General features: G+C 27.1%; 2 pseudogenes; both read left to right on the plus strand.

Moving 5' to 3' along the window:
- The first annotated feature begins 7,997 nt into the window (after positions 1–7,997).
- On the plus strand, positions 7,998–11,059 carry LOC149518663 (cytochrome P450 CYP749A22-like; annotated as a pseudogene).
- A 6,077-nt stretch (positions 11,060–17,136) lies between these two features.
- On the plus strand, positions 17,137–19,624 carry LOC111282848 (receptor-like protein kinase FERONIA; annotated as a pseudogene).
- The last annotated feature ends 836 nt before the right edge of the window (positions 19,625–20,460 follow it).

Genomic DNA, 20,460 nt, shown 5'->3' on the forward strand with positions numbered 1-20,460 from the left:
CCAAATAGTGATAGCAGTAACAGAGCATTAATATTTTGGATACATATTGTACAAATTATAATAGAATTTGAATGCTACAATAAAATTGGTAAGATGCATGCACATGTCCAAATTTGGTGAAAATGTTTTAATCAATTAAATTAAATATTTAATTGGTTAAAAATTTTAATTGAAGATTTACTAAAATCACATAGATCAAGATCCAGTCAATCAGAATCCACTTATAAATAATCATTTTTTATATCTAATTAAATGAAAATAATTTTAAAATAAAATCAAAGTGATTAAATTCTTTTGAAATTCTCTAACATGCCAAGTGAGATGATATTTTATAGGAAGTTTTTGTATAATAGCCTCCATTGTCAATTATGCAGTTTACCAATAGCATATTTGCTATTTCCATCCTCTCAATTTTATCAAGCTGCTCCAATCCAACCCAACCCACTATTACACATTCTTCATAATGCTATAGACATATATGTCCTTGATAATTTGTTAAGCTAATTATTTTATCCTTAATTAATGATTTTTTATTAAATTAAAAAAATGATTAGTTTTATTTTTTATTAACACTAAAGTTTTTAATTATTAAAATAAACTTTCCTTAATTAATTTTCTTTCTTAAATTAAAATATTGACTAATTATTTTATTTTCTTATTAAGTATTAATGATGAACTAAAGTAAACTCTTTTTTTTGTTTGGAGGACCATTTTTCAAATTAAATTGGTACCTTGATTCTTTGATTGGCCAAAATAATCTAATGATGAGATGTCCTCAATATGTCATTTCATTATAGTCTTGCATTTTTTGGTTAGTGAAAATTTAAAAAGATTTTTGTAAAAAAAAAAATACTAAAAGGATAAATTAAACATAATCGAAAACAATCAATTATGCAAGTATTTTGTATCATTATTATGCTACATTTTTATGCCTTTCCACAATATGGATGGAACATTATCCATGTCATAATGATGCAAGCTACAACAAGTCATGGGCTACCAGTTCATTTGGGAGTTCGATAAGCAGATTTTCATTACATTGCCATGTTCGTTTTATCAATGGATCCTTAGAAACTCTAAATAAAAAGCAAGAATTGGATTGAAGGTGATTAGAAGATTATATTAAGGTTAAGTATGAATTGTCAAATGTTGGTTATTGTTTGTCTTATAACCTTTTGATGCAAGACATTTTCTAGGTGATTGGAAGATATGACTAATTTTTTACTTTCTTTTCTTGTTCAATGAATTGGGTATGATTACGATTTCTTCTGCAGATAGATTTTGGTTGATTATATCATCTATATATAAAAATATAAACTTTAAAAGTGTTAATAGTTATTGACTTAAATATTTCTATAAATTTTTAAATTAACAAATTTATCTTTACATATATAAAGTTTTATCAATTTATTTAGGTTTAGTTTAAATCAACTAAAATTAAAAATAGATTTTATGTGAAATTAAATTACTTAAAATTTTAATTTCAAAAGTGTTAAAAGTGATTAGCTAAAATATCTTTAGTAAATGTTTTTATAAATTTTAATTTAAATGTATTTTTTATTATAAACTCTTTTTATTATTAGACTAAAAAGGTGTTAAAAATGATTGACTAACAATAATATATATAGATGATTTTAATTCTCAAAATATTAAATGTGATTGATAACAATATCATTAGTAATTTTTTATAAATTTTAATTTAAATGACTTTTTTTAATTACCTCCTTTTTTTATAAGTATAATAATTTTTCACATTAAATAAAGATACAAATAGAATGAGATCAAAGTTTAACATGCATAAGAATAAAGCTATTATATGGAATTTGTAGTTTTACTTGTTATCAAAATAATTCTATAGGTAGTTAATGTTGATAAATAAATTCATTAAAGATAATCATAATTAAGTCATTTAACTATATTTATTTTTTTTATTTTTTGTCTTTCAAATTTTTTGTTTTAATATATTACTTATATATGTATGTTAATGATTTTGTTATTTATATGTTTTATGAATTGATCATTTGATTATTGATAACATAATTAAATCTTTTTAGTTCTTAAAAATAATTTTTTTAATATATTATTTTTACAGTTTAGTTTGACCCCTATAATTAATTTCTTTTTTTTTTCTCTAGAATTTTGTAATTGTTATTCCCAAGAATAAAACTAATATTAAATTAAATGCAAATAAAATTTACCCTTCCATTAATAATTAGCAATATGTGATTCATTGAACTTTTTTATTGAACTTTCTACTTGTAAAATTAGATGATTCAGGAGGTGGTGGAATTACAAGTAACTCAAGATTGGTTCCGTCAAATTGCTATAAGAATTATTTACTATGATCGAAATAATAATTAATTTAATTTTCTTTTAACTTTTATCTTAATATGCACATGTATGATTAATTTATATCTCAAGATTGATATCTAAAGATTATTTAAAATTTCTTAATTATATTAAATTACTCACTTTTTTTGTAATCTAGGTAATTGAACAACCTAATGTGAATTATTCTAAGTAAAAAAAATATCAAGTGAAGTAAAATTAATTGTTTTTGGAGAATTATTTCAACAAAATTCATTGGAATTGGCTTTTAAATGTGTTTATGTCAAAGTTATATTCATTCATAAAAATTTATGTTGTTAATACTGACAAGAAAATCATTATAAATTGTATAAGTAGTATATAATAAGTATGTATCTATGTTGTTAATATTAAAAATTATGTATTTTTAATATTTTTATTTAATAAAAATTTATGCATAATAAAATTTTTTAAATAAAAGAAAAATTAAGCTTTCAATTTATATAATGTACAATGACATTCAATTGATGGAAGCACCAATCCAAAATTATCCTAAGTAGAAAAATGAAATAAAAGATTAAATGATTATGCATAACTCTATCTTTTTCATATGACAAAGAAAATTAGTATTATATGATGTTTAAATAAAAAATACACAAATGTATTAATTTCAAATTTCTTTAGGATTAATGTGAAACTCTTTTATTTAGAAAAACATTGTATACTCCTTTATTTTCTTTTTTATGTTAGTTGAAGAATATTCATTGTGATATACAAAATTTTAAGATTGTCATATTAGGTAATATTTGTTCAAAGAATTGAAATTCATCAAATTAATTATCACATTACATTTACTATAAAAATATTATTATAAATTAAAATTTAACTAAACATAAAAGTGATAAAAGAGCATTTATTAGTAAAATTCATTTGATAAATCTTTATTTAATTGTATATTTAGTACTTCAGTCATTTTGAATTTTTACTTTTCATTCTTTCAAGTTAGATTTTAGATATAGGATCAACAACCAATTGGGTTGAGTCAAGTTTTATTATATACTTTTATTCATATAGTACTCAATTATTCATTTATGCAACTATGCAAATTTGACTTAATAATTGGTTTATACTTCAACTAATTCAACCACAAAAACAATAAAAATAAGACATTGAAGATGAATGGAAAAAGAAAAAAACTTAAATAAAGAACTTTTAAATTGTTACAAAAGATGAATAAGAAAAATTGGATTTTCATTGGGTTACTATATCAATTTGGATTATGGTTATGTTCAATCATTTTGGGTTTTAAATAAATATTAAGTTGTTAGTTTTAAAAATCAATTGAAATTGAGTTAAATTAGTTCATTTTTATAATTACGTATATTATATTATTTTTAATTAAATTAAAATTTAAAATGAGTAAAAATTTATTTATACTCAATTTGAATTTTGAATTAATTAATTCATATTCTTTGAACTATACTTTTATGACATCGATAATAAATTTCAAAATAGAATGAAAGTACAATACAATAAAAATTTAATTAATTGCAAAAATGATGGAGATACTAAAAATAATTCAAGAAGAAAATTTTTATGTTCAAGTTTTACAGAGATTAAAAATATATTATCTTTTGAGAATTTTAAATTTGTATTACAAAACTATTAATTTAAATCAATGAGTTTATAATTGCTTATTTGTTGATCAAGTTGTTGCTATATGAAATGAGTAAAACAATTCAAATATTTCATGTAAAAGAGATATCGTAATTCATACTTATTTAGGAAGACAACATAGATTTAAATATTAGTTAGATTGTTATGATCCCTTACAATATATTTTTAGTTTTTTCGAATAGAGAAGTTCATTAGTATCAAAATATTAAAAAAATCATTTTGAATGATGGTAAGAGGAATGAAGTAATAATTAAAAATATATTATATTTTGTTTGTTAGAAGAAATTTTTTATGAAGAATGCGAAGATAATTATTGTTAATTGAATAGTTTAAAATTATTGTCTATTTAATTTTTATAAATTTTATTTAGTACATTTGTTTTCATTACTTTTATCATATATTTAACAAAATTTTTAAATAAAATTATATATTTAAAAATAGAAACATAAGACAAAATTTATTATTTCCATTAGTGACAGAACATTTTAAAAGTTTTAATATTTTATATGTAATTGTACTTCGTTAACAATTTAGAAAACACATACACTAATAATTTAATGAAATCATCAATAAAATTTATCTTAATGTGTACTATTTTATCACAAACTAAAAACCTTAAAGAATATTTTAAAAATATTGACTTAATATATATTTGTATATATTTATTTAATTTAGTTTTAATATTTGCATTAATATAAAAAAGTTATTATTTTAACTTATTATTATTTGCTAAATCATTGATAGTAAATTAAGAACATTTACTCATATTTTTTAAGTTATTTATACCTGAACTTTTTCTTCGTTCTTTCTTTCATTTACAAATTATATTTTCTAACATAAATTGTGATTATTTTTTTGGATATATACAAATAAATGATAATATAGTAATAAATAATTAATAGCTTAGTAATTAATCATTAAAACTTAAATATAATCAGTATAATTTAATAATAATTATTGATAACTTAGTAGTAAATTAGTGATAACTTAATAGTAGACGAATGATAATTTAATAGTCAATAATTGATAGCTTTTTAGCAAATTAATAATAATACAATAATAAAATGCGTAATACCTTGATGGTAAAGTAATTATAATAGAGTTGTAAATGCATAACAACATAGTACTACATCAATGATAACTTAATAAAAAATAAGTGATAACTTAATAGTTAATTATTGATAAGTTAATAATAAATTAGTGATAATTTAATAGTAAATTAGTGATAATTTAATAGTAAATCAATTTTAGTTTAATAGTAATTAATTTATTGTAGTAAATCATAAACAAATTACTAGTAAATCAATTATAAATTAGAAGTAAATAATTGATAATTTAGTAGCTAACCATTGAAAATTTAAAAGTAAATTAGTATACCTTAATAGTAAATCGTTGATAACATAATAGTTAATTAGTGATAACTTAATAGTAAATTATGCATAATTTAATATTAATAAATAATAATTTGGTAGTGAATCATTGATAATTTAATGGTAAATTGGTGATAATTTTGTAATAAATAATTAAAAATTTCGTAGTAAATTAATGATAATATAATACTAAATACAAAAAAATATAATAGTAAATTATTAATAATTTAATAGTAAATTGATAACTTAGTAGTAAATCATTAATAACATAATAGTAAATTAATAATAACTTAGTTATAAACTATTGATAATTATGTGGTAAATTAGTTAATCATTAATAACTTTTTAGTAAATAATCAGTAAATTAGCAGTAAATCACGGATAATTTAATGATAAACCATTTATAACTTAATAGCAAATCATTCATAAAGTAGTAGTAAATAATTGATAAGTTAATAGTAAATAATTGATAACTTAGTAGTAAATAGCTTTATAATTTTAATCATTAATAACTTTCTTTATTTTTAAACTTGCTAGAGAATAAACCCTTATTACTAGCAGAAATGAAATCAAAACTTTTATTTTGGAGTTAGGATAAACCTACTATGAATCTATTCAGAAAAAAAAAAAAGTGAAAGATTTTAAAACTTGAACAAAATAATAATGTTATTATATAAAAAGAACATTATCTCATATATTATTAGTGGACTTTTAAATTTCATATTTCATAGTTATAAATATCTAACAATATATTAGTAAATTAATAATAGGTTAATAAAAAACAAGTGATAATTTGCTAGTTAATAATTGATAACTTAATAATCAATTAATGATAACTTAATAGTAAATTTGTGATAATTAATAGTAAATCAGTTTCAGTTTAAAAGTAATTAATTAATAAACTTAGTAGTAAATAATAAATAACTTAGTAAGAAATCAATAATAATTGTGTTATTAATAATTGGAAACTTAAAATAAATTAATATAATTTAGTAGTAGTTAATCATCAATAACTCAATAGTTAATCAATAATAACTTAATAGTAAATTATAGATAATTTAATATAAATTAGTTATAACTTGATAATAAATCATTGTTAATTTAGTAATAAATCTATGGTGATTTTTTAGTAAATAATAAAAAATTTAAGTAGTAAATCAATGATAACATAATAGTAAATTACTAATAATTTAGTTGTAAATCAATGATAATTTATAGTAAATTAATTAATAATTGGTAATTTTATCATAAATTATCGATAAATTAATAATAAATCAGTTATTATTTTATAACAAATTATCAATAATTTAATAATAAATTATTAATAATTTAATAGTAAACCAATTATAAATTAGTAATAAATCATTCATAAATTAGTAGTAAATCAATATTAATTTAATAATAAATCATTGATAATTTAGTTGTATATCATTGATAGCTTAATAGCAAATCATTAATAACATAGTAATAAATCAATAATAACTTAATTATCAATTACTAATAAATTTTTTATACTTAAAGTTGGCAAGAATTGACCTTTGATACTAATAGAAACGGAACTAAAAATTTCATCTTTGGAGGTTAAGATAAACTTACCATAAATTTATTTAATAAAAAAATTATAAATTTGAATAAAACAATAATGTTATTATATAAAAAGAAAATTATCTTATACTAGAACTAAACTCATACTTTCTTACTAGAATCTGTTGTTAAATATATGATGACACAAATTTTATCAATAATTACCAAAAATATATCATAAGTTCCCAAAAAATTACTAAAATTACATCAAGAGGTTATTAAAATATTGTCAAAGATTAGTAAAATTGTATCAATTGTTACTAAAATTGTATCAATAGTTATCCAAATTATATCATAAATTACCAAAATTGTATTCAAGTTACCAAAAATTTATCAAAGGTTATCAAATTTTACTTATATTATATCAAAATTAAAATTGAATTATTAGTATTTATTATTATTATTATTATTATTATTATTATTATAGTATAAAAAATTATTTATTGACATGAATTTCTAAAGATAAAAATTACTCATGCATTATACATGTATCACATTCTAAAATATAATCTAATTTATATAATCGGCTGACAAGATTCTAGAAATAACATCAAAAGATTATTAAAATTTTTTCAAAAATTATCAAAATTATATCAATGATTATCAAAATTGTATCAATAATTACCAAAATTATATCATAAGTTACCAAAATTGTAGTGAAGTATCAAAATTTACCTATATTATATCAAAATTGAAATTAAATAATTAGTATTTATTATTATTATAGTATATAAAAAATTATTTATTAACACAAATTTCTAAAGATAAGAATTACACGTGCATTATGTATGTATCAACTTCCAAAATATAATCTAATTTCTAGAATCAGCTGACAAGATTCTAAAAATGACACCAATTAATAATGCAAGAAAATTTTGAGTTTAATTAATTTTCTTTTCTTGTTTCCTTTTGATTCCTTTCGTATTAAATTTGTTATGCAATTCTATAAAAAATATCCAAATGAAGCCAAAAGCGGGCTTCTAAAGCGTTAGTCTTCAGCTCATAAAAGCTTAATGTTTAGTACATAAAAACATCTGAATTCATTGTTAAGAGACGAAAATGAATTCCACAGCAAAGCTTTTAATCCTTCTCACAAGTTTTTTGTGCCTGTTTCTCCTCATAGCTCTATTCAAATTCCTTCACAAATATTGGTGGATACCTGTCCGCATACAGTACGCACTGAGTTTACAGGGAATCAAAGGACCTCCATATGAATTCATCAATGGAAACAACAAAGCAACTGTCCAATTCAGAAAAGAAGCATTAAGCAAACCTATGGCTGCCTTGACTCATGATACATTTCCCAGGGTGCTGCCTCAGTTTTGCTCCTGGATCAACATATATCGTGAGATGATTAGTATGTTTTTCACTTGGAATATGTTTATAACTTCAAATAAAAAAATGAACCCTTTTTTTGTTCTTTTATTAGGGAAGAATTATCTTACCTGGGAAGGAACTCAAGCTCAACTGGTAATTTCAGAACCAGAACTAGTCAAAGAGTTTCTGAAAAATATCGAAGGATCTTTTCCAAAAAAGAAGGCTGAAAACTTTATCTATAAGATACTCGGGGACGGGCTTGTGACAACCGAAGGTGAAAAATGGGCCAGGAAAAGGTAGCTGGCAAATCGTGCTTTACATGGGGAGAGCTTAAAAGTAAAACTTCGAACAAAGTCTATTTTGTACTGACATTTAAGAGTTATGAATTAGTTTCTTACAGAATGGATGGTTGTGTTTGGCAGAGCATGAATCCAGCAATAATTGCTGCTGTTGAGACAATGCTAGAGAAGTGGAAAGGCCGAGAAGGGAAAGAGATTGAAGTGTTTGAACAATTCAGGTTACTGACTTCAGAAGTTAATCTAGAACAGCTTTTGGTAGCTGTTACTTGGAAGGGGAGAAGATTTTTCAAATGTTGACTAAATTATCAATACTTGCTACCAGAAATCTTCATAGATCTCGGATTCCTGGCAACAGGTAAGTTAATCTGGAATGTTCTAACCTCACGTTGAGACATTATAAAGATCTGCTATGATATATGCAAATATTTAAATTCATAAGTTTTTGTGAGATACAATCACCAAACTTTCGAGTCAAATTGAATAATATCTTGGTTAGGTGTGGTCTTCACTTGATTAATCTAGACTCTAGAGTTTGCCCCTGATTTCCAAATAGAAAGGAAATACCTAGAAGTCACTTGAGTGCAAAATCTGAAATATGTTCCGAAAGGATTTAGTTTTTCTCCTTTTTCCATGTATCGGGCTTATACCTTCGTTTGCTTTTGCAGCAAGATTTGGAAAACTACTGATTAAATAGAATCAGAAAAGCTTGCTAAAGGAATGCATGAATGCGTGATGGAAATGGTTAAGAAAAGGGAAGAGAAAATAGTGACTGGAGAAGCTGACAGTTTCGGCAGTGATTTTCTAGGATTACTTGTAAATGCTTTTCATGATTCGGATGAGAAAAACAGGCTCTCCGTAGAAGACTTGGTAGATGTGTTCAAAACATTCTAGTTTGCTGGGCAAGAAACCACTAATTCCTTGCTCGCATGGACAGTCCTGCTTTTATCAATCCATACAGATTGGCAAGAGAAAGCAAGACGAGAGGTGATCGAGGTATTTGGTGACAAAAATCCTCATTCTGAAGGCATTTCCAAGCTAAAAACTGTAAGCAAAACCGCAATGTCTGACCATTTCAATAGCGTGTATTACCAGCATTTAATAAATTATAAATTTATTTTGCTCGCAGATGATCATGATCATCAATGAAACCCTGAGATTGTATCCTCCTGTATCTGCCATGTCTAGAAATGTTGCAAGAGATGTTCAATTGGGAAGGCTCATTATTCCTTTTAATTTGGAGGTTATGTTCCCGATCATAGCACTTCACCATGACTCTCCACTATGAGGTGATGATGTGCATCTTTTCAAACCAGAGAGATTCGCAGAAGGCATTGCCAAAGCTACCAAATACAATGCGGTTGCATTTATTCCATTCTCATCGGGACCTCGATCTTGCGTGGGTATGAGCTTTGCAGCCACAGAAACAAAGACTGCTCTCTCAATGATCCTACAACGCTACACTATTACTCTGTCCCCAGCCTATATTCATGCGCCATTTCCTCAACTTATGCTTCAGCCACAACATGGACTTCAAGTAATGCTTCATTCTCTACAGAGTGATGCCTAAAGTTTTTAACGCAGTAGCTGTTTCTATTAGCGTCCAAGATGGTAAAATATTCATAATAAGTGAGAAACAGTTTTAAATAATGGTGTGATCAATGTACAACACACAGTTCTTACCAGCCATTTTTGGCTCCTAATTATGTATCAATTCAAGTTTTTAAATTGGGTGATCCTTGACATACTGTCAGAGCCTTTCATTTTTAAATAATTTGTTTCTCTTTTCCATATTTCTTGGCTACTTACTGGTGCAGGGAACCGGGTAACTGGTGGATTTGTCGACTACTGTATCCAGAATGCCAGTTGCATGGTAGTTGCAGTAAGAAGGAAAAGCAAAAAACTTGGCGGTTATTTGATCACCACTAAGCTGCACAAGGATTTCTGGCTCTTGGCTTAAACAAAACAGCGTTACTTTTTTAATTAGCCTTCAACTCTTTTCAACAAAGGGAATTCTAATCTTACTTCAGTATATATGTGATTTTCCTAGTGTTATTGTTTGTAAATAAAACTATTAAAGTAAAAGGAAAACGATGGTTTGGTGTGTGAATGAAAAAGTTTGTGTTGTGTCATTATTCATGGCCCTGGATTATGGCTAAGAGAAAGACAATTGGGTCCCTTGACCTCTTTAGTATCTCTTCCGGATGCCACATGGCCTAAAAGAAGCACATGATTTTACAACTTTTGTTTTTTTGGAACTCATACCTGAATCTGCAAAACTCCATAACTGTATCATGCATGGTTCTACTTGCAATAATTTGGCCTTTTGACCTGGTTTCTGCTTGAATCTTGCAACTTTTTTTATCAGTTGTTTTACAATATAAGTGCTTTCAATCTAATTAACTGGTAAATTTTGTGTGAGATTGCCATGTCTGTTGACCAACTCATTTGAAAAGGCCATTTCAAAGGGGGGATTGACCACCAACTCAACCTTGTATGCTAGAATGTTCATGATATAAATGATAAAGATGTCTAGGAATCAGAATTCGAATTTTAGCATATTGAAAGATCAAAATAAAATCTCATTTTTTTTTTCAAAAAAAATATTGATCAAGATCCTCTACAATACTACATTAATTTTAAAAAATTAAAGTTCATATGATCTTTGATTTTTCTACATTTCAAAAGAATAAACCATTTTCTTTTCAAACATTTAGAGTTTTTTTTTTCTAATATTTTATAGTATTAATTTTTTTATTTCTTTACATTATGATGTTATAAACTATTAAAATCAATATTGGAAATTTTCTTAAAATTAAAGTGCAAAAAGCCTATTTCATGTTAAATTAAATATGAATATTTGTTTTGAAATGAAAGAAGTGAAATAATATAAAAAAAGGGAGATATATAAGCATCTGCATGAGAACTAAGTGAGAACATATATTTCTTTTTCTTTTTCTTCTCCTCCAACTTAATAGTAAGAATGTAGAAAGAATTGACTTCACTAATTTTTTTGGCCAATCAATTCACTAATTCAAGCCATATTTAAATCTTTTGTATATACAAGTAGCAGTAGGGGTAACAAGAGCCAAATTGTATATATTTCTTATGGTTCTTTCAACTATAACATTGTCATTATTTAAAATTTTATTTAAAATTTTTTAGCAGAAGATTAATTACCAAAAAAGAACATTTGCTTTAAATTTTGCAAATAGGATAAATATTAATTTTTATGAAAATGAATGAATGAATCAATGTGGTTTAGTCATCAATTACTTACACGTAATAATTTAAATGAAATATATATATGTTAACGTGAAGTAACGATTTCATAATTTTTTTTTCAATTATATTACTTAGGTAAGTCATGTTGAAAAATTTGATTTCCAAATTTAATTAAACTTGTCCCTTGTTTGTAACCCCTTACCCCCTTTCAGGCCACAACAAGAAAAAAAATTCTACGAACTGAAAAAAAAAATTCAAAAGAGGCTTCAAACAATTTTCTATTCTTTACCTAACCTGTGGATTAAAAGAAAATGTTTGAAAAACAATACACATCATTTTCTATCAATTCATCCAAATTTTTATTTCATTGGCTTAGTATAAATTAAGTACATAGCATTAATTTTCTTTAGTTATACAAATTTTGCAATGTATGTTATAACAAATTTGATTTTTTCTAATTGTTAGTAAATAAGAAAAAAAGTTGGTTGAAATAAATAAAATATGAGAATATATAGTTAAATAAGTAAATTACTTAGTAAGTGAGGCAGAAAATAGATGCCTACCTTTCAATATATTAAAATAAATATTTTTATCTTTTACATAATTGTGATTACGATAGGTACCTTTTATGTGAATTTTTTTAATCAAATTATTTGATTAAAATGTATTTTAATTTAAACATTTTAAATATTTCGTTCTCTTACCACAATAATTCCACAACGCCAAATTGTTAAATATGTGCTTTTACACCACAATCTCTTATTAACTTCAGATGTTTAAGGTAAACCTAACAATCTCAAATACAATATGATGATAAGACATAAAAACAATATGAATAAAAGATATCAAGTTAATACAGTTTAAAATTTTTGCAAAAATCATAAATATGTTTAACATAATGAAAAAATATTTTTCATGTTTTCGTAACAATATGAATTGTGGCATGTAATTTTCGTATAAAATAGGGTACAAATACATAAATTATTAGTATTTTATATGACATAAATACATGAATTGTTAGATCTAATTTAGGGTGAATTCTTGATAATTGTTTTTAATCATAATTGCAATTAATATCAATTTTTTTGCAAATTAATATCAATTTTTTTACAAAACTACTTTTTATTTAGTAATTTAACTAAATTTCAGTTTTTTAGTAAGATTTCTAAAAATTGCAATCACAAAAGTATAATATCTATCTTGTCATTTTTGTTTTAATAAGACTTTTCTTTAATTTGTTGATTAGTATTACAATAAAATTGTATTTAATTCCATTTTTTATACTTTGAAATTCATTTGTAAAGTTTTGTCAACTTACATGTGATACATAAGAATTAAAAAAAGCATAAATTTAAAATATTTTATTTGTGACTATAAGTTATTGGAGTTTTACTCTGAAACAAGTTCTTACTGTTAAAATGTATATTATGTTTAGTTGACTTATAAGGTTGAGTTTTATTTTTGGATATATCTCATGGGCTTTAACTTATTTATACATTTGTATATATGTATTTTATAATCCTAGAAATAATAATGGCTTTTCACTTTTCAAGTCATCATAATATCAAAGTTTTTGGTGTCTGTTATTTCTCTTTGTTTCAGATTACTTTGATTTGCTATTGTTTGACCTTTTTTTTCTTTGATAAATGGTTGTTGCATTTATATTTTTTTTGTTTTGTCATTTTGTGAAATTGGGTGGAATTAGTTTTTGTGCCATTGACTACATCTTGGATTTTGTGAAATTGGAATTGTCTTTGTCTTTTCCTATTTTTATTTATTGGCTGTGGGTTGACTAAATACTTTATTCGTTCCCGATTGTTCACTTATGAAATTGGCTTGTCTGTTTCAATTTTTATGAATTGATCAGTTTATTGGCTTGTTATGGGTTGATCAGTGTATTGACTTTGAATTGTTTTTTCTTATGGCTCTTTCAGAATTATTACAACCCATTACAGTGAAATTAGATGGAACAAACTACACTAATTGGTCTTATTTGATATGAAACTTTGTAAAAGGAAAAAGACTTTGGACATATGTTACAGGTGATAAAAAATGTCCGAGAGCTTTTGACAGATTAGAAAATTTTATGTTTGAATATGAACAATGGGAAATTAATAATAGCGAAATTGTTACTTCATTTGCTAATATTTTTGCTCCTTCATTTAGTGTGCAACTTTAGAAATATGGCCTTACTAAGGAGTTTTAGGATTTTCTTGAAAAACATTATGTTAAACTGATTTTGCTCGAAGATATAAACTTGATAAGGATCTTGCTATTTTGAACCAGAGAAAGGGACAATCAATTTTTTATTTTTATTCTGAAATGTTGATTATTTAGGATCAATTAGCTCTTATGGAACCTAAATGGACCGTTGACACAGAATTATATTATCGATACAGAGAAGAAAGTCATCTTGCACAATTCATAATGGCACTTCAAGATGATTTTGAGTCCATTTGTGCTTCTATTCTACATCGTGACCATTTTCCTTCTGTTAATGTTGTTTTGTTAGAATTGATGGTTGAAGAAACTAGGAGAGGCAACCTCAATCAATCCAAAGGAGGGGATGATATTGTTTTACTAGCTACTGCATGTTCGAAAAATTTTATCTCCAATTCATTTGGCTCATTTCAACAAAAAGATTCTTCTAAGATTGAATATTATTACTATCACGAGTTGGGACATACAAAGCATAATTTTCTAGAATTGAAAAAGAAATTTGGCTTGCATAAAATGGGTCGAGTTGCTACTACAACGTCATTTACAAAAACTTTTAATGTTAACTCTCATTCCACTACATATCAAACTTAAGAAATTATTCAATAGGTTATTTCTAGAATGAGTAACAACTTTATATGTAATAATTCTTCTACATATGCATTGTTAACTACTATAGGCACTAATTTTAATGATTGGATCATTGATTTTGGAGCTTTTAATCATATGACTTTTGATAATTCTATCATTAACTCTTCAAGTCCTATTACTTGTTCACCTTCTATTCATACTATTAATGGTTCAAATATGTCTGCTACTCATATTGGCTATGTCTCATGTTCTCAAAATGTTTTTTTTTATAATGTTCTTTTGGTTCCATCACTTTCCATGAATTTGCTATCTGTTGGTCAATTATGTGATCAAGGTTTTAATGTCATTTTTCACTCTTGTGGTCGCGCGGTGTATGATTGCTTGACAGAGAAAGTGGTTGGGACAAGCCGTAAAATTGGAAGATTATTTGTTTTAGAAAACTTCAAGTGTCACATCATCCTTTTGGTTAATTTGATCATCCTTTTGTGCAAAAATCCTTATTAGTTTATGTTGTTCAAAATCTTTGATCTTTTTTCCTTTGGCGCTATAGGTTAGGACATATTTTTTGTTCTAAAGTTCAATATTTGGTATCCAGTGGCAAGTTAGGTTATGTTAAGTCAGAAACGTCTAATAATTGTATCAATTGTAAACTAGCAAAATAGTCTGCTTTACCTTTCAATAAAAGTGAATTAGTTTCTTTATCTTCTTTTGATCTTGTTCATTGTGATGTGTAGGGCCCACCTCGTTTACCTACTATAAGGGGTTCTTATTATTATATTATTTTTATTGATGATATGGTGATAACCGAAAATGATAACCTTGGTATTCATAATATAAAAAATCATCCCAGGAAAACCTTTGAGATAAAGGATCTTGGTCCATTATGATATTTTTTAGGAATTAAAGTTGATTGTTCCTCTCATGGATTTGTCTTGTCTAAAGTGAAATATGCTTTTGATTTTATTTTTAAAGTAGGCTTATCTGATAATAAAATTATTGACACTCCTCTTGAAACTAATGTCAAAATGAAAGCTATTAATGGAGAACTTTTCAATGATGATACTTTGTATAGACAGTTGATTGGTAGTCTTATATAATTGACAGTTACAAGACCTGATATTAGTCATGCAATTCAAGTTGTAAGCTAATTTATGACAACACCTTGGACAATTCACTTTGCTATAGTTCTTAGGATATTAAGATATTTGTGAGGAATGATATATAAAAGGTTTGTTGTTCTCATCAACTTCTAAACTTGAACTTTGTCTTTTTTTTATTTTGATTGGGTTGGTAATGTTAATGATCGACGTTTTACAACTGGTTATTATGTTTTTCAGGGTAATTCTTTGATATCTTGAAAAAGCAAAAAGCAGACAGTTGTGGCACATTCAAGTGCTAAAGTAGAGTATAGAGCTTTATCAGACACTACAACAGAATTCATGTGGTTTTGTCGGTTACTTATGGATTTAGGTGTTGACACGTCTACTCCTATTATACTCTTTTGTAGTAGTAAAAGTGCAATTCAAATTGTTCACAATGATATTTTTTATGTATAGATGAAATTTATTAAAATAGATTATTATTTTATCCAATAAGAGATACACAAAGGCACCATCATGCTACCACATATTTCTTCTGAATCACAAGTGACAGATCTTTTTACAAAGTCCTTTTCAAATTCGTGTTTTTATTATTTAGTTTTTAAACTTCAAATGTTTTATTTCGAACCATCTTCAATTTAAAGGGCTATTAAAATATATGTTATGTTTAATTGACTTATAAGGTTGTGCTTTATTTTTGGATATATTTTATGAGCTTTAAACCCATTTATATATTTATATATATGTATTTACAACCTTAGAAATAATATTGGTTTTTCACTCTTCAAATCATCACTTACAGAGGTAAAAAGAGACTTAATTAACAATTTTTAATTCTTTACTTAGCTTGACCTAAGTATAGAAAATTTTTTTTAAGTTTGACTCCAATTATACGATTCTTGCTAGATATTTCTCTCTATAGCCATCCGGTCTATCCTTTATCCTTTAAAAAAATAAATTACAAATGTGGGGATTTGAATCAAAACCGTTAATTTTATGAATAAATCGGAGCTGGAACAGATGCAACTTTGCTTTTAAAGAAAAAATAATAACCCATGAAGCAATCCTCCCAGTCAACACAAATTAATTCACGGAAACTTCCAAGAATTTTAATGGTTTTCTAGAGAAGAAAAGTTTACCCAATTAGTCTCAGTGGAAGACTAGAGAAAGACTTATTGTCAGTATTTAAGTAATGAACTGTGAAGCTAGTATTCTCAGTTGCAACAGAAAGATTCTTATAATTTCTTTGTTTTCATTTCTTTAATGGCTATGCTTTTATGTTATGACTGTTGAAATTCAAGTTACTTTCCCAGTGCAATGAAGCAATTGGGACTTTTGAGGAATGATCAAAGAAACATCCGCGTGCTTTTGGATGGAACTATATTCTCGACTTGATTCTCGTCAATTCGAAAATGAAAGGCCAAAGTTTCCAGGAGGACCAACACATTAGCTATGGATCAGACAAATTTGGAATGGAAACATCGGACCAACGACCCCTTTACATTTGATTACCAATTTAACAACCTAGTTATTGGATGTTTCGGCTACGCTTGCCTATCTATCTTCTTCTCTTCCTTGAGCAGCTGTTACAATATTGCCTCTATGAAGAAAATTCCCAATCCCTACGCCTCATGGATATCACTTGTTTCTCTGCTTCACCTCAGCTTCTTGTTCAATTTCTGGAATTGTTTTTCCTCCTCGGACCAAATAATTCTTGACTGCGGAAATGCGGGAAACTCATCGTTTAATGGTAAAACTTGGATTGGGGATGTAAATCTTTTCCCGGATTATTATGAAGAAACATGGATCGGCCCTGTGATCTCGGTTATAACCGGAAAGGTTCCGGCGAATCCATATGCAACTGCAGGCTTCTTTCGTTCTTCTTTCACCTATAGTTTCCCTATGTCCCCTGGCCTCAAGTTTATTCGCCTTCATTTCTACCCTACTTCTTACACTGGCCGAATTCTCTGTCACCTCTGGCAATTACACTTTTTTAAACAATTTTAGCCCTTCTGTAATGGCAAGCATTTTGAAATCACCTTATTTCACTAAAGATTTCCTCCTTAACTTAAAGAAACAGTCCTTGAATATCATCTTTGCTCCATCACTACATGCTTCAGACGCTTTTGCTTTTGTAAATGGGATAGAGATTTACTCAATGTCCCTCAAACTCTCTGATTATGGAGTGAAGGAAACTTCCAATGCTACGTCCATTCAAGACGAACCTGAGCTTGAGATACTTCACAGAATCAACGTAGGTATAGTAACAGTCTGAACAAGCCGTTCTGGATTGGGCTGGATGACCAACTATACAGACAGGGTTCTAGAAATGGCACTCCTATTGAAGCATATGATGATCATATAGACTACAATACAAGCTCTTGGACATTAAGTGAATATGGAGCACCGGGGGACCTGTACAATACAGCCAGGACAATTGGCGGTAGTGATGAGGCTGCCAATGTGGGGTACGATCTGACATGGACATTTCCTGTTGACTCAGGTTTCAAATACATTGTTAGGCTTCATTTCTGCGAGATTCAACTATATGTAACTGAAGTGAAGCAGAGAGTGTTCAACGTGTATGCCAACAACAAGACAGTGGAAAGCAGCCTGGATATAGTTGCTATGGCTGGAAGTCCTTTGGTTGCAATGCATAAGGACTATATTATCACAGTTTCAGAAGTGAAAGAAGAAAGAAATGATCTTTGGCTTGCCTTGCAGCCTAACACTGATTCAAAGCCACAACTTGCTGATGTAATACTGAATGGAGTTGAGATCTTGAAGTTGAGCGATACTAGTAAAAATCTTGCAGCTCATGTTCAAGTAGACAATCCGGGCAAGACTACTCCATCTAATATCTTCCTGGGATTGGTTCTGAGTGTGGTTTTTGGAATTTGTCTAGTCTCTTTAATAGTCTACCTGGTTTCTCATTGGATTTCGAAACGTTACGAAGAGAAACCTTGGGAAAACAAGCAGCCTAAATGTTAAATCTTCAGATCATTACCGTCAATTTCCCTTGGAAGAGATAAGAGCTGCCATTAACAATTTCAGTGAAGCTCTTGTGCTTGGTTGTGGCGGGTTCGGTAAGGTTTATCCGGGTTAGCTGGAAGATGGGTTCACCAAAGTGGCAGTTAAGCGCAAAAATCCTGAGTAACACCAAGGAGTCCAAGAGTTCAAAACTGAAATCGAATTGCTCTCCACTTTTCGTCACATGAACATTGTATCTTTGCTTGGATATTGTCAAGAGGACAATAAATTGATCCCGATACATGATTTCTTGGCTCATGGCACTGTTCGTGATCATCTCTACGGGACTCAAAATCCACCACTGTCATGGACTCAGAGGCTCAAGATTTGCGTTGGCGCTGCTCGTGGATTACACAACCTCCACACGGGCACAGAGCATTCCATCATTCACCGGGACATCAAATCAACAAACATACTCCTGGATCAAGATTGGATGGCCAAAGTCTCAGATTTTGGCCTGTCAAAAGTAGGCAAGACTGCGAGATCCTTTAGGAACCTAGTCGGCTCTGGACCAAAGGGTACCTTTGGATATTTGGATCCTGAATATGGCCGAAACAGAACTTTAACTCGCAAATCAGATGTTTACTCTTTTGTTGTGGTTTTATTTGAAGTCTTATGTGCAAGACCAGCTCTTAATCGTGAGCCAAACGAGGATGATCAGACGAACGTAAGCTTGGCTAGATGGGCTGTTCATTGCTATCGAAGTGAAAAAATTGATATCCTGATTGAACCATACCTAAGAGGAAAGATCATGTCCGAGTGCCTTACCACATTTGTGGACATTGCAGTAAGGTGCCTCGCCAGTAGGCAAATAGATCGGCCATCAATAAGTGATATGCTCTGTAAACTCGAATAAGCATTGCTGTTGCAGGAGAAGCCTGATGTTAATATCCAAATCAAAGACGCATGACAAAACAGTGATAGCAGTAGCAGAGCATTGATATTTCGGATACATATTGTACAAATTATAATAGAATCTGAATGCTACAATAAATTCGTAAGATGCATGCACGCGTCCAAATTTGGTGAAAATGTTTTAATCAATTAAATTAAATATTTAATTGGTTAAAAATTTTAATTGAAGATTTACCAAAGTCACGTAGATCAAGATCCAGTCAATCAAAATTCACCTATAAATCATCACTTTTTATATCTAATTAAATTAAAATAATTTTAAGATAAAATCAAAGTGATTAAATTCTTTTGAAATTCTCTAACATTCAAGTGAGGTGACATTTTATAGGAAGCTTTTGTCTTAAAACCTTTTGATGCAGGACATTTTCTAGGTGATTGGAAGATATGACTAATTTTTTTTCTTTCTTTTCTTCTTCCATGAACTGGGTATGATTGTGACTTCTTTTGCGGATAGATTTTGGTTGATTATATTATTTATATATAAAAATATTAATTTCAAAAGTATTAATAGTGATTGATCTAAATATTTTTATAAAATTTTAAATTAACAAATTTATCTTTAAATATATAATTTTTATTAATTTATTTTAGTTTAAATCAACTGAAATTAAAAATGAAGTTTATATGAAATTAAACTACTTAAAATTTTAATTTAAAAAGTGTTAAAAGTGATTAGCTAAAATGTTGGGAATATTGACTCAAATCCCATAAGATATTTGTTTGGGATTTGTTTGAGATTTGTCAGATATTGCTTGATGGACAAGAAGATTTACAAAAGAAGAATTCCAAGAGAAAGAAGATTCTTAATAGGTAAGTTTGACTTGCAAGAGA

The sequence above is a fragment of the Durio zibethinus genome, chromosome 5, assembly GCF_047325235.1.
Source record: "Durio zibethinus cultivar Kanyao isolate XHJ-2024 chromosome 5, ASM4732523v1, whole genome shotgun sequence".
Lineage (NCBI taxonomy): Eukaryota > Viridiplantae > Streptophyta > Magnoliopsida > Malvales > Malvaceae > Durio > Durio zibethinus.